Here is a 15,322-nt window from a genome sequence, read left to right on the forward strand (position 1 = left end):
TAATAATCACATCCCTTTTCCCTTAAATACTACCCTGGGAACATACTCTGCATGGGGGTTGCCATAAAAAAAAAAAGACCCAGAAAGGTGAAGCGTTTTGGAGTGCTGAGACCGGCGACACAGCTGCACACTAAACAAGCAGTAAGCAGCGATCATAACACCACGAACGACTACGCATCACAGAGGTCAGTATAAACATAGTTACATGTCACTGGACACCTGCAGGACCGAGGAAAAAGCCGTTCTTCAATCGTGAGTTGTCGGCCTGAACATTGTGGAAAACTGGTGAGTGAGTCAAGATTAAGGAATTACGACCACAAATCCGAGACTGGGTGGACTAGCACAAAAATGATCTTTTTACTAATAAAAACCACTTCTCTGGCTTAATCACTCACTCTACCACACGTAGGTGTGAACATTAAATGGCACAGAGACTTAGACAGCACCCACGCTACTTCAGTGCCATATTTTCAAGTTATTGCGCAGTAATAATTATGCAAGTGTAGCGTGCAAGTCTTTACATACCTTTGTTTATTTAAATGGCAACAGCAATCCCTACAGCTCAACTATAAACCCATACAGCTTGGGGATAGGGATATCGGACCTGCCATTCTCAAGCTATAAAACCTTTTTTTTAAAGCGGCATACAAATAGACATTTTTTCCTCTTCCTTCTTGCATTTGGCCAGGTATGCTCTAGAGATTGCAGCTGTTACATTGACAGCTCATATCAAGATATAAGCCTCTTAGAGCAAAATCTACTATACTGGAAGGAATAACACCATAACAATTGTAAAAGCCATGTAAAAAACTCAGGCCTCTCTGAATACAAGCAGATTTGACATCTCTAACAGCTACATTGATATAAATCAAGTCAACCACTACATATAAAGGATAAAGCCCAAGTTTGCAATTTCATTAAACTTGCTCTACTGTTTTTGCTAGGTATATATACCGTGTAATGCCTAATAAAAAATCTATCAGGACAGAGAAGAGCACCCCTGCTAGGCCACTGAGCAAATACCTCAGACAAATAGACTCAACCAAAAGCCCATTATCAGACGACATGGCTACCCGCCAGCAGACAACATCAGCACAACTACATCAGGCTGACCTACAATGTCACAAAGGAAGATTTGCAATACCTCTCTTCAAAGGAAGATATAAAAAGTGTAATGCAAGAAATGCGTAGCCTTTTCAATGACCTAAGAAAGGACATTAACACTTTGAAGACAAGAGAGGCACAAGATGAGGTTGCTCAGGCCTCTGTCACCACCACCGCTCAACAGAATAGTATGAAACTTCAGCACCAAAGTGATTCTATACAAGTCCTCACAGACAAATAGAAGATCTTGATAATTGCTGTAGCAGGAAAAATATCAGAATTAGAGGTGTTTCTGAAACTATACACCCGCCAGCAATAGAAGGCTATCTACAAAATCTCTTCCGTACCATCAAAGGGACACCCACGTCACCTGAAATCATAATGGAACGTGCACACAGGGCCCTGAGGCCTAAACCACCCCTAAGGGACCACTCAGGGATATCATAGTAAAGTTCCTGATTTTTAAGGATAAAGAAGTACTCCTTTAGATGTGTGAGAGCTAAGCACCCAGTATATCATGCAGGAGAAGAGATTCAGCTGTTCTCAGATCTCTCACCAGTTACACTTCAAAAAAGAAGAGAACTTGGTCACATCACCGCAACCTTGAGGGCAAACAAAATACCATACCGTTGGGGATTTCCGGTATCACTGATTGCCTCACATAATAACAAGACTGCGGTATATAGGCCTGGATCAGATCCTCAGATCTTTTATACAGAACTGTCAATTGCAGTGGATAACAGTCTCCCTACCAACCAAGTTAATGCTGAAAACTCTGCTTTGTCTGAATCTGTCTAACTGACTCCCTGCGACACTGAGCTAAACCAGATCAGCAAGTTTGTCACAGAGGAAGAATGATCAACACAGAATGACTTTGTATCCTTTTATGTCTCGCCATTTAGGCCTGGTGTGTTCTGGAAAACATCAGCTAGGTCTTAGCATACCCGAGAGCCTATTCTGTTTTTCATGACAATCACAAGCACTCTCAAATGGCTGCCTCTTTGAGACCTCTTTGAGAAGTCCTCACAATTTCACAGCTCTACAATTACATAATACGATCTACAGTATAAGAAGCTGGTAAAGCAGGTACATGTGAAAATGCATAGCACATTACATACTAAAAGATAAGTCTGAAGTCTGTACCTTGACATGTTCAAATAGTTGGGAAACAGCTGCTCTTCATTGACAAATGTAAATGTGTTCTTTAACCCCCACTCAATAAAGAGAGGACAATAGTCAGGCATAATTATCTACACACACCTGGACTCAGGAACATTACAAGTCACAACAAGCACCATCTTTCTCAGTGCCTTGACCTTTCCCCCTCCTACTCTAACCCCCCCCCCATCCTATGCCATAAATAATCTAATACCCTGGGACGCAAATTAGCACCCAGGGAAAATGTTTTGTTTTAATTTAGTTATACGTGCCTAAGGGTTACTACCCCAGCAGACACTAGTTTATTGTTATACGGGTTTTCCAATTTTTGTACAATACCTTGTCTAGTTTTATTTGCAGGAAAACTAAAACAATATTTGTTCTATCTGTTTATTGCCTTGTGTGTCGGGCACAAACTATAAGTGTAACGTCTTTGTTACAATTTTCTTTCACTTATATCAACTAATACTTTCTCTTCCTTTTGTGTAACTTTTAATCTTTCTCTCTCCCTTTGCCTCCCCTTTTTTCCACTCCTCTTTTCCCTTTTTTTTTTCCTTTCCAGAATAAATTATCGAAAAAGTAGATACCGATCACACTATATTAGATTTACTACTATCAACGCTAAGGGCCTCAACAACCCAGGTAAGAGATCTATAGCCTTTAAAGATCTTAAGAATTTACACAGTCATATAATATTCGTGCAAGAGACACTTTCGCAAAGGTAGAGAACCAAAATTATTCAACACAACATATCCAACAGCCTATTTATCCTCTGGGCCCTCAAAAAAATGTGGAGTAGACAGTTCTGCTCAAAATAACACATATTGAGAAAGACTCTAAGGAGTGATACCTATTGTTGATAGGAACACTTTACGACCACCCTATTACACTTGCAACTGTATGTCAGGATACCTGAGTATTATTAATATATACATGGTTATTAAGACCACAGGATTAATTACATATGAAACTAGGTGCATCAGTTTATTTACTGTAGATTGCAGTCCTCTATGCTAAAATGATGTTTGGCTGTATAAACCAACCCCCCCTCTCTCATTCATCAAAAGAAATGTTGTCAAAGTTACCTTAAGGAAGAACAAAAGGTTTAAAGCTTTATATAAGATAAGACCAGTGAACCATTTCAAGGTAAATAATAGCATTTTGGAACCTTCAGATGTGTAGATTAATATATGGAGTTTCCTGCCCAAGATAAGAAATTAACTAACAGGAATCCCTGGAGTGACAGAGACGTAATGTCTAAGATTTTCTTTTGAAGCCTAATGAAATTCGTAATAGCTGAAGAAATGACTAAGTTTCGCCTATGTGTTAATTGCCCCTAAATCTCAGATACACGTCTGTATTGCTAGCTAAACAGAAAATATGTTTTATTGTAACTTTGAAATTCACTGAAAATACAACTTGTATAATATTAAATATGAACACATACATTTGAGAGATTGTCTATGCCTAAGAAGGATAATATGGAAAAGCGGAAAACCTAAAAATCCAGATTTAAACGTGTCTTAACCTATGTATTTTCTTTTTAAACATAGAACATCTTAAGGATTAAAAATGTCTCAAAATTAATAACACTATTATTCTCATTTCAGATCTGCATCTGGTATTGCCATGCATTCAAAATTCATTAGAAATATGGAAATATCGGGCGGCCGGAAGGGGGGGAGCTAGCAGCAACGTGGGACGCTAGCACTGAGCTCAGGGGAGTTGGGCTCTATCTACCCCACCTGCGTTATTCCTTGGCCAGTGAAGACACGTACTGGCCTGGATACACTACAGCAGTTGCCGGCAGCCTGGAAGCAGACAGACTCAGGAGCAGAGTCGTGATGCCAAGGGGCGTTCTGCTACAACAACCCCACATACCTTAAAGTACAAGGAAGGATAGCAGCCTGCTTGGTGATACCCTGATTCGCGGTGCTCGGAGGAGGAGTGGAGTCGTCGGAGCTGACGGAGCAGACCAATGCTGTGAGACTGGAGGTGTCTGAGACCGACGGCCTCTCCACTTAGCAAAAACATCAGGATAGCAGCTGACCCGGTGGTACTCTGTCTGGTGCTGTCTGACTGGGGAACGGAGGTAAAGGAGCAGGTTGAGGCTGCGATCGCAGAGGTGTCTGAGACCGACGGCCTCCTTATACATCGCTCCTGGACAACCCTCCCCTACAGAAAAATCACAAGCTAAAAACTTTGGCAGCATGACATAGGAACTGGCTGATTGAGACCGGGCTTAATTGACAAGGCTCTGAACTATCATATAGAAGGATCAGCGGAAGTAGCAGGTACCACTTGCAAGGCTCGTTTTCTTTCTCTTTACCTTTTGCTACTGCAAGAACTGAAAGTCCTTAACGTTATAAAATCTGGGACTGCCTGGAAATTAGACCTCGATATTGAGCTGGTAATAAAGGTTAAGGTGGACCGGGATAAAGTGGAAGACTGACTTTTATTGACTGGCAGAAAGCTACGCCCCAAAACTCCCCATAGATTGCCTAAGTGCTCCCTACAATATATGCGGCTAAGTGAACCCTAATAGGGAAGGGCTGAGGGTTTAAATTGCACATGAATACAAAGTGTTTAAATTTGGCATTCCCTATAACGTACAAGCTGGTAGTCCAATCCGCAATTGTATTATTGGCACAAAACTAGAAATAACCGATATATAGTGTATGACTGTGCAAGCAAGAGGAAAAGTATCATTACCCTAAGCGGATAGGAGGGGTGAAGGGGAAGAAAGCGTTATCTCCATCAGGAAATTTACCCCTGGAAATAGCTCTACTCTGTCTACAGGAAGGGTATTCTGTTTGAACTGGGCTTGAACTAACACAACTACCTATCAATTCTAAAATCCCTTAACAAAGACAGGAATGTATAAGTGTGGAACCTACTGCTTGAGCCCTATAATCTGATTTTAATGCAACAGAGAATCATTTTGATAGAGTGTTGCTGGGGCTTTTTTTCTCCCTGTTTGCAAAAAGTGGTTATTGTTTTCTATCTATCACTCTGTATAATATGATTGATGTAGCTTTGCTGTAGGTATACAATGATCCTTTAATTTTAGCTGCTCTTAGAGTTAAGATATACTTAGCTGGTTAGCTGGTTAAGTTTTATAAACAGCGAGGACCTGGTCTAGAGGTTTAAAAAAAAAATTTGTTTTGCTCTTTCTTCCTTTTCTTCTCTTTTTTTTTCTAAAGGTATATAGTAGACAATGGTCAAAAAGTTCCCTCTTTTGAAATTGTGGCGAGCTGTAAAGTTAGCAATAGGAAGCTCTAATAGGTTGTTTAAGTGGTAGATACACTGTTCTTTTTTTCTCTTTTTTTTTCTTTTTTTTCATCACAATTTATACACAAAAGCACTTGTTTTGTTAGAACGCTCACAATGATAAAATATTTTCTTTAGACTGGTTCTATGATCAAGAGGTCTGATTACATGTAAAAAAAATTCACATAACCTCACTATTGATGTGTGTCTGGCTCTGTTCTCAAACAGCGTGTGAAAAGGTTTTTTTTTTGTTTTTTTTGCTGTTTTTTTTTCCTCTCTCCTGGTTTTTTTTTAGCACTGTTTTACTGCACTCTCTATTATCACTACAATATTTACTTGCAAGGTAGAGAGGATACTAATTATTAGTTTGCAAGTGATAATTATAACACAGCTAAGTTTTGGGATTTGTCACTTTACTTGATAGCTTCAATTAGCTATATGGAAAGATATATTTCAGTCTAAAACACTATCACCCAACATGCCGCCTAAACCAAAAGATAAAAAGCTTAAGCCCAATGAAAGTAGTACAGAAATACACTTACAAAATGAAACAAGCTTAAGCTGTACAGATAACACATCTCTATTGCAGCAGATTTCAGAGCTAGTCATGCCACAATTTGAGTCCTTAAGACAAGAAATTAAACAATTTGCATCACGTATTAATGAGTTAGAAACCAGAGTTTGAGATATGGAATATAGAACAGTAGTACATGACCAGATGATCAATTCACATGACAGCAAACTTAACCTTTTGCAATCTAAATTGGAGGAACTCAAGGATAGGTCTAGGCGCAACAACCTCAGAGTTGTTGGCCTACCAGAAACAGCAGAATATCATGACCTGATAAATTTTGCATCTACCCAGCTTCCTAAGTTGGTAGGGAGCAGTATTGATAATGTAAGGATACCTATAGAGAGAGCTCACAGAATAGAAGCACACAGAAGGAATCTAGATGGCCCAATAAAACCTAGGGTAGTAATTATTAAATTCTTGAATTTTCAGGACAAATTCCACATACTTAGATTGTATCGCAAAAATAACAATATCATGCTGGGATCCAATAAACTATTACTGTTTCAGGATTTTTCATATGAGACCCAAAATAAACGCAGGGAAATGGCCCCATTTTGTTTGCAGCTAATCAAGGCCAATCTAAGGGCAAGACTTGTATACCCTGCAAAGATAATTTTGGATAAAGATGGGGAAACGCATACTTTTACTAAGGTTGAAGAAGTCAAAGCATATTGTCAGAGTGTAGGGATATTATAATATTGATGGCAAGAGAGAGAATGGGTCCCTAGAAAAGGAGGGGTATGTTCAGTCTAAGCGACTATGAGGCAAATAATACGAAGGTCTTTTCTCTCTTCTGTTTTTTTTTCTTTTTTTGCTGGTACAAGAGAAGGACAAATAATAAAAGGAAAAGCACCATGGGCTCACGGGAGGGGGGGGGGGAGGGAAGAGGGAGGTTGTCACCCTTTTTTTTTCTTGTCTCTCCTCTTTTTCTTTTTTCCCCCTTTTTTTTTTTTTTTTTTTTTTTCTTATCCCTCCGTAATCTCTTAGATGGTTAAATTAAAATTACTCTCCTGGAACATTGGAGGGATTTCATCCCCGATCAAAAGGAAACTACTGATCAGACACTTAGGGAAACAAAAACCCGATTTAGTATTTGTACAGGAGACCCACCTCAGGCCCAAGGAGGCCATAAAACTTAAAAGTAAATGGGTGGGGGAGGTAGTGTTTACCCCCTATGATAAGGCTAAAAGATGTTTGGCCATTTTAATAAATAAACAACTGAACTATAATATCATTTCAGTCATTAATGATCTTAATGGGAGATTTCAAATTCTTAAGATGGAAGTCAATGGTTGCAATTTTGTTTTTTGCAATGTGTATGGACCGAATGTGATAGATAGAGGATATTAGTTTAAAATTATTCTTACATATTGGGAAGAATATTGTGGTAGCTGGCGATTTTAATATGGCTTTCTCGCATATCCTGGATAGATCGAAGTCTAGATTTGTTCCAAGAAAAGTCAGGGAAGCAGTTATTCTGCAAAAATTCTGCCAGAAATTGGCTCTGCAAGATATATGGCGGGTACAAAACCCGGATCAGCGGGAATACACATGTGCGTCAAGTGTACATACTTCTTTCTCTAGAATCGATTACTTTTTAATTGCGAAACATATGTTAAAAATGCAAATCGGGACAGCTATTCAAGATATTGTGATCTCGGATCATGCAATTATCTCATTAGAGATTGGCTTGAGTGATAAACCTTCAACAGGTAACGATAGGCTATTTTTTCCGCAATATTTGGTCAAGAATGTTCATTTTAGAAAATGGAAGCAAAATAGATGGTACCAATTTCGGGTCGATAACGCAGGATACCTAGATAGAGCAGAAAAATTCTGGGAGACTGCGAAAGCTTTGAGGGGAGATCAAAGCGTACTTAGTAAGAGCTAAGGCGATCCGGGGTAAGAGAGAGGAACAACTCTCCAATACATTAAGAAATAGTTACCGCAAATATCTTAGTAATCCCTCTATGGATTTATGGAGCAAATACAAAAATAGTAAATCAGTATATGATCTCTTTTTAAAACAACATTCAATTTTAGAGGAACAAAAACTTAAAGCTCTTTATTCAGGGGTACAGGGCATTTCGGCTAAATATGTTGCAAGAATCATTAAGATTAGACAACAAAAAAATTATATCTCAGCATTGAAAAGCAGGAGTAATAGAGTGACGGATCCTTTAGAGATAAGGGAAGCTTTTTATCAGACTTTTCAGGACTTATATGCGTCAAAGCAGATCAACATGGTAAATAAGGATCAGTTCTGGCAAGGGGTAAGTTTACCTCAATTCGGAATAGAAGACCTTCAGAGACTTAATGAACCTATATCCGAGGAAGAAATAATAAGCGCCATAAAAAAGTTAAAACTGGGAAAAACTCCCGGACCAGATGTTTTGCCGGCTGAATTTTATAAAATACTTTTGGAACAACTGCCATCAGTCCTAGGTAAATTATTCAATGAATATTTTGTAGGGAATAAACCTCAATCTTCATTATTGCGGCATCCAACATAGTGTTGATACTTAAGAAAGGCAAGGACCCAGAACTCCCATCCTCTTATAGGTCAATCTCACTCCTCAACCAGGATTATAAAATTCTTACTTATATCTTAGCCATTAGACTGAAATCACCTTTAGGATCTATGGTGCACCCTGACCAGACAGGTTTCATGATGGGTAGAAACCCAGTTAAGAACCTACGGAAAGTTCAATTGGTATTGGACCCTTACTGGAATAAGTTGGAAAAGAAAAGACACCACGCTAAGTTCGATCTGGCTATCCTCACAATAGATGCTGAAAAAGCATTCGATTCCATCATATGGGATCACCTATTCACCTCATTGGAGAAATTTGGTATAACTGGTGTTTTTCAACAATTTATCAGACAGCTCTACAAAGAACCAACTTCTTCAATTATAGTGAATGGGCGATCTACCAATAGGATAGTTCTCAGGCGTGGTACGCGTCAAGGGTGCCCACTATCACCATTTCTTTTCAATTTATCTATTGAACCATTGGCAATTTATTTAAGAAAGGTATTGCAGGGCATTCATATCGGAGGACACAGATTGGTTTTATCTCTCTTTGCAGACGATCTGTTACTTTTCCTTAATAACACAGCTGATTCTATTTCTCGGCTTATTGCAATATTTAATATGTTCAGCTCTTTCTCAGGATATAAAATTAACTATGAGAAATCAGAGATTATGTGGATACGTAAACCCCATGATCAGAGAAACTATCCTTTTACTGAAACAACACAGATTACTTATCTAGGTATTGTATTGAGCAAAGACCCTAATTTATGGTATGATCTTAATTTTAAGCCATGCATTAGAGAGCTGGATAGGAAGCTTCAGAGTTGGGCCAATTTACAATCAATTACAGCCCGAATTATGCTGATCAATGTAGTTTTATTTCCTAAGCTTTTATATTTTTTGCAGAATCTTCCTTTGTTACTATATAAAAAAGATGTGACCTTTCTCCATAGGAGCTTTAATAGATTTATCTGGCAAGGAAAGAAACCACGTATTTCAATATTTAAACTAACATTACCGAAAGCCTATGGAGGGATGGCATGCCCCAATGTCAAATTTTATAATTATGCAGCTTTATGTAAATTTGCGATAGACTGGATTTCTGAAAAATAATTGGTTTCCTTTCTTGAGATTGAATCATCATTAATTAAGCCTTTTAATTTAAAGGCAATTCTACACCATCCTGCAAATAGACTTCCAGGAATAATATATCAGTTAACTACATTTTAACCCATCATACAGGCATGGCAGAAAATATGTAGTGAAATAAGAATCGACTATCGGAAATCAGAATTCTTACCTTTACGGGGTAACCCGGGTTTTCCACCGGGATTAGACCCCTCAATATTTCAGGCATGGGCCGAGCGCGGAGTGAACTATGTATTACAGATATGTGAAGGTAAAAATTTAAGGTTGCAATCGTTTGAGAAACTATCTCAGCAATTTAATCTCCCTAGGTCTAGTTTTTTTGCCTATTTACAGGCTAGACACTGGATTCAGAAATTAAGACAGGATACAGGTTTGGAAATTGATAGTAAGGAACTAAAAACAATAATTAGAGAATATCAGGAGGGGGTAAACACTATTTCTCGTATTTATGACACCATTTTGAAAGTATGGGGGAAGAACAATATCTTGGATATAACAACTAAGTGGTCTAAAGATAAGATTAATTTAGATACCGTGACAACTCTGCAGAGTATAACATTGGTATCAGGCGCTACGATTATGCATAGTTGGAAAGAATCACACATGAAAATGTTAAATAGGGTGTATTTTACACCAGCCAGATTAGCAAAATGGAACCAGGAAAGGAAAAACTGTCCCAAATGTTGTCTTGAGATGGCAGATCTGATACACTGCTTTTGGACATGCCCAAAAATATATCAATTTTGGCAGAAAATAAACTTCTGGGGCATCAAGACAACTGGGATAAGATTCAAACTGACTTTATATCAGATCCTTTTTTTATGTAAATATACTCTAGCTATCCCCAATAATAGATTTATTAACCTACTTATCTTGATCAGGCGGAATCTAATTCTTAAAAATTGGAGAGGCCAAAAAACTCCCAGATTTAGTGACTTTTTGAAAGAAGTACAGCATCAGATGGTATTTGAACAATACAATATAAGAGATATTAATTCCAAACAGATGGCCAGATTTTTTAATAAATGGAAGAAATACATTCGTTCCCTTCCATTGGAAACACAGAGACAGGTGGTTTCCTATTGGAAAATGTCCACCTGGATGCAACATCAAATTGAACAAGGGAATATTCTGAGACTTTGGTTTTCAGAGTAACAGATTTGAGAAGTGAACTATAAAGAGGTTCCCCCCCCCTTTTTTTTTCCTCTCTCTCTCCTCCATCGCCTCCCCCTCCCCCCATTGTCCCCCCCTAGGGTTATTCCATAGAGGTACAGACGCCAAGTGGTAATTAGTGCAATAGGGCAAAGCTATTCTCAGGAGCATTATATAGAGTTTATGATCATAGGGGTCTCCCCCAAAAGATATAGATAGTGGTTCTGAAAACTCCCCCCATATAAAGAAGTGGACATGCCGACCATAGACTTAGATAATGTAGGTAGTACACAACTTAGAGGCACTAGTGTTAGTCAATAAGAGTTCGGAAAGTGGAATTATCTAGATTAATCAGACTATTAACAAAAAGTAAGAGTTAAGGCGCATTAGAAGTCAGAAGTAGTAAACTCTCTAGTTAAAGCATGTTAGGTGATAAATGGTAGTAGCGACGAAGGGGTCTCGGTAGAGCTAGATGAGAATAACCCAATGTATGGAACTGTCTAAGCGTAGATAGGTAGAAATACACTCGAGTTACTCTCCCTGGAGTTAGAGTAAGTCATAGATCAGTAATTTTTTTTTAAGTTAAAGTCAGAGGTACCCAATGATAGTTAATGATGCCACAATTATATAAGGGGTATTTCTGAATATTTCTTTCATTTTACTTTTCTTATGGTTTAGTTGGTATAAGTATGCCCTTTGTATTCTTCGTTAATGCTTTGAATTTTGGTTAGATATGGTATGTATATTATCCATATCTATGTGTTGCTAAATGTATGTAATATTTTTTTTCTGTTCTAATAAAAATAATGAAAAAAAAAAAAAAAAATATGAAATATGCTGTGCTTTTATATGAATAAAAGGAAGAAATAACTAAATACTATTTTAAAATAGATTTTAAGACAATAATAATATGATGTTAGAAATAATACTGATGTTTCATATTAAAATAGTCAGGATGAATAATGTGACATAGTCCAATACCCTTGGAACATGTGACTGGTAATATAAAGAAATTATAGTATTTTAAATAAACATTTTAAAGAAATGTTTTACTGTATAGAAAGTATTGAGAATGAACTGTCTGTCTCTGTCTGCTGCCCCCGGTGTTGTGATACGAGAATTACAACCAAAAGATTTGACCGTTAACAAAGATGCGTTTCCCTAGCAACCATGCATTTCCAGGGAACCAATGAGATGTTCAACTCTGTTAAGGGCCTTTTCAATTCACCAATGATGGTACAGAACAAAAAGGGGTGGGGTTATATCACATGATTTAACATGATTTAACCCCAAGCATGGAGATAGTCAGGAGGCTGGTTAAACTTTTTGCTGAAACCCTGGACTGATAACTGCTGCGTGGGGACACAGATATTATAAGCAAAATAGCTACTCTTTCTTCTCCACATGCAAAATACTGATGTTAGAAATAATACTGATGTTTCATATTAAAATAGTCAGGATGAATAATGTGACATAGTCCAATACACTTGAAACATGTGACTGGTAATATAAAGAAATTATAATAGTTTAAATAAACATTTTAAAGGGGTTAATACATATAATGTATTTTTAAAGGGGTTAATACATATAATGTAGGTGGCGGTGGGAGCCCACCGCCGGAGCCAACCGCCACCTACATTATATGTATTAACCCCTAAACCGCCGCTCCCGGACCCTGCCGCAACTAAATAAAATGTTTAACCCCTAAACTACCGCTCACGGACCCCGCCGCCACCTACATTACATTTATTAACCCCTAATCTGACCCCCCTACACCGCCGCCACCTACATTAAATTTATTAACCCCTAATCTCCCGTCCCCAATGTCGCTGCCACTATATTAAATGTATTAACCCCTAAACCTAAATCTAACCCTAACCCTAACACCCCCTAACTTAAATATAATTTAACTTAATCTAAATAAATATTCCTATCATGAAATAAATTATTCCTATTTAAGAATAAATACTTACCTATAAAATAACCCTAAGATAGTTACAATATAACTAATAGTTACATTGTAGCTATTTTAGGATTTATTTTTATTTTACAGGCAAGTTTGCATTTATTTTAACTAGGTACAATAGTTATTAAATAGTTATTAACTATTTAATAACTACCTAGTTAAAATAAATACAAAAGTACCTGTAAAATAAAACCTAACCTAAGTTACAATTACACCTAACACTACACTATAATTAAATTAATTCCCTAAATTAAAATAAATTAATTACAATTAAATAAAATTAAGTAAAGTACAAAAAAACACTAAATTACAGAAAATAATTAAATAATTACAAGAATTTTAAACTAATTACACCTAATCTAATCCCCCTAATAAACTAAAAAAGCCCCCAAAATAAAAAAAATCCCTACCCTATACTAAATTACAAATAGCCCTTAAAAGGGCCTTTTGCGGGGCATTGAAATTGAAAGATAAGGAGACCAAGAACAGAGCCTTGTGGTACCACAACAGAAAGTGATAATGGGGCACAGGATGCCCCAGAGAAGGGTACAATAAAGACAGAGTTAAACACAAGAGGGCTGTGTTGTAAATCCAAATTATTGGAGGGTTTGAGCAAGAGAAGTTGTCAACAGCAGATAGCTCAAGAAGGATTAACAGAGAGAAATTACTTTAGATATTGCTGTGAAAAGGTAATTGGTAATTGGTATGATAGACATATATAGATATACTAGCCTTTCCAGATATTTTGAGTGGAGGGGAGTAGGGAAATAGAGCAGTAGTTGGAGTGGGGAGGTTGGATTCGAAAGAAGGTTTTATGAGTATAGGAGTGACTAGTGCATGTTTAAGGGATGAGGGAAAATATAACAGTGCTGAAGGACAGATTGAAGATAAGTGTGAGGATAGGAGTAAGAGTAGTGATGTCACGAACGGCGGACTCGAACTTCCGCAAATGTTCGCGAACCAGGCGAACCGCCATTGACTTCAATAGGCAGGCGAACTTTAAAACCCACAAGGACTCTTTCTGGCCACAATAGTGATGGAAAAGTAGTTTCAAGGGGACTAATACCTGGACTGTGGCATGCCGGAGGGGGATCCATGGCAAAACTCCCACGGAAAATTACATAGTTGATGCAGAGTCTGGTTTTAACCCATAAAGGGCCTAAATCACCTAACATTCCTAAATTGTTTGGAATAATGTGCTTTAAAACATCAGGTATGATGTTGTATCAATCAGATAGTGTAAGGGTTACGCCCGTTTCACAGTGAAAGACCTAACTCCCTGTGTAACGCACCGCAAACAACCACAAACAATCCATTTGCACAACCACGAGATAGATAGATTTGATAGATACATTGAAGGCAACTTCAATTAAATTACACTAGCAGACTGATGTTTCACAGTCAAAAAATATATTTTTTAAATATTTACTCTACTGTTATAACAAATATGATTGGTGGCACTAGTTGGCAAGTGGGCCTGGCACACACGCTGGTAGGAAGGCAACTGCAATTAGATTACACTAGATGACTGATGTTTCTCAGTCAAAAAAGTTTTTATTTTAAATATTTACACTACTGTTATAACAAATATTATTGGTGGCACTAGTTGGCAAGTGGGTCTGGCACACACGCTGGCAGGCAGGCAACTGCAATTAGATTACACTAGATGACTGATGTTTCTCAGTCAAAAAAGTTTTTATTTTAAATATTTACAATACAGTTATAACAAATATGATTGGTGGCACTAGTTGGCAAGTGGGCCTGGCACACACGCTGGCAGACAGGCAACTGCAATTAAATAACAATAGCAGACTGATGTAAAAGATTTTTTTTTAAAAGTTACACTAATGTTACAACAGATAGGAGTGATGGCACTCAGGATAGAAGTAGGCACAGTATGTGCTGGCAGCCTGACACACAGGCTGGCACTAGTGGCAGGCTGGCCTGGCAACTAAAATTAAATAACACTAGAAGACTGATGTAAAAGTTTTTTTTACAAAATTTAAACTAATGTTACACCAGATAGGAGTGGTGGACTGGCACTGAGGATGGAAGTAGGCACAGTATATGCTGGCAGCCTGACAAACAGGCTTGCACTAATGGCAGCCAGGCTTGCCTGGCAACTAAAATTAAATAACACTAGAAGAGGACTGATGTAAAAAAATTTTTTTTTTAAAGTTTACACTAATGTTACACCAGATATAAGTGGTGGAAAAAAGAGCTATTAATCACACTATATGATGTGGGCCTGACACACAGGCCTGATGGAAAATGAAATTAGATTACACTAGCAAAATGATTTAAAAGTTTTTTTTTTTTAAATTTACACTAATGTTAAGCAGATATGAGTGGTGGCTGGCACAGAGCAATTAACCACAGTATATGCTGTGTGAGCCTGAGACACAGGCCTGAT

The sequence above is a fragment of the Bombina bombina genome, chromosome 2, assembly GCF_027579735.1.
Source record: "Bombina bombina isolate aBomBom1 chromosome 2, aBomBom1.pri, whole genome shotgun sequence".
NCBI lineage: Eukaryota > Metazoa > Chordata > Amphibia > Anura > Bombinatoridae > Bombina > Bombina bombina.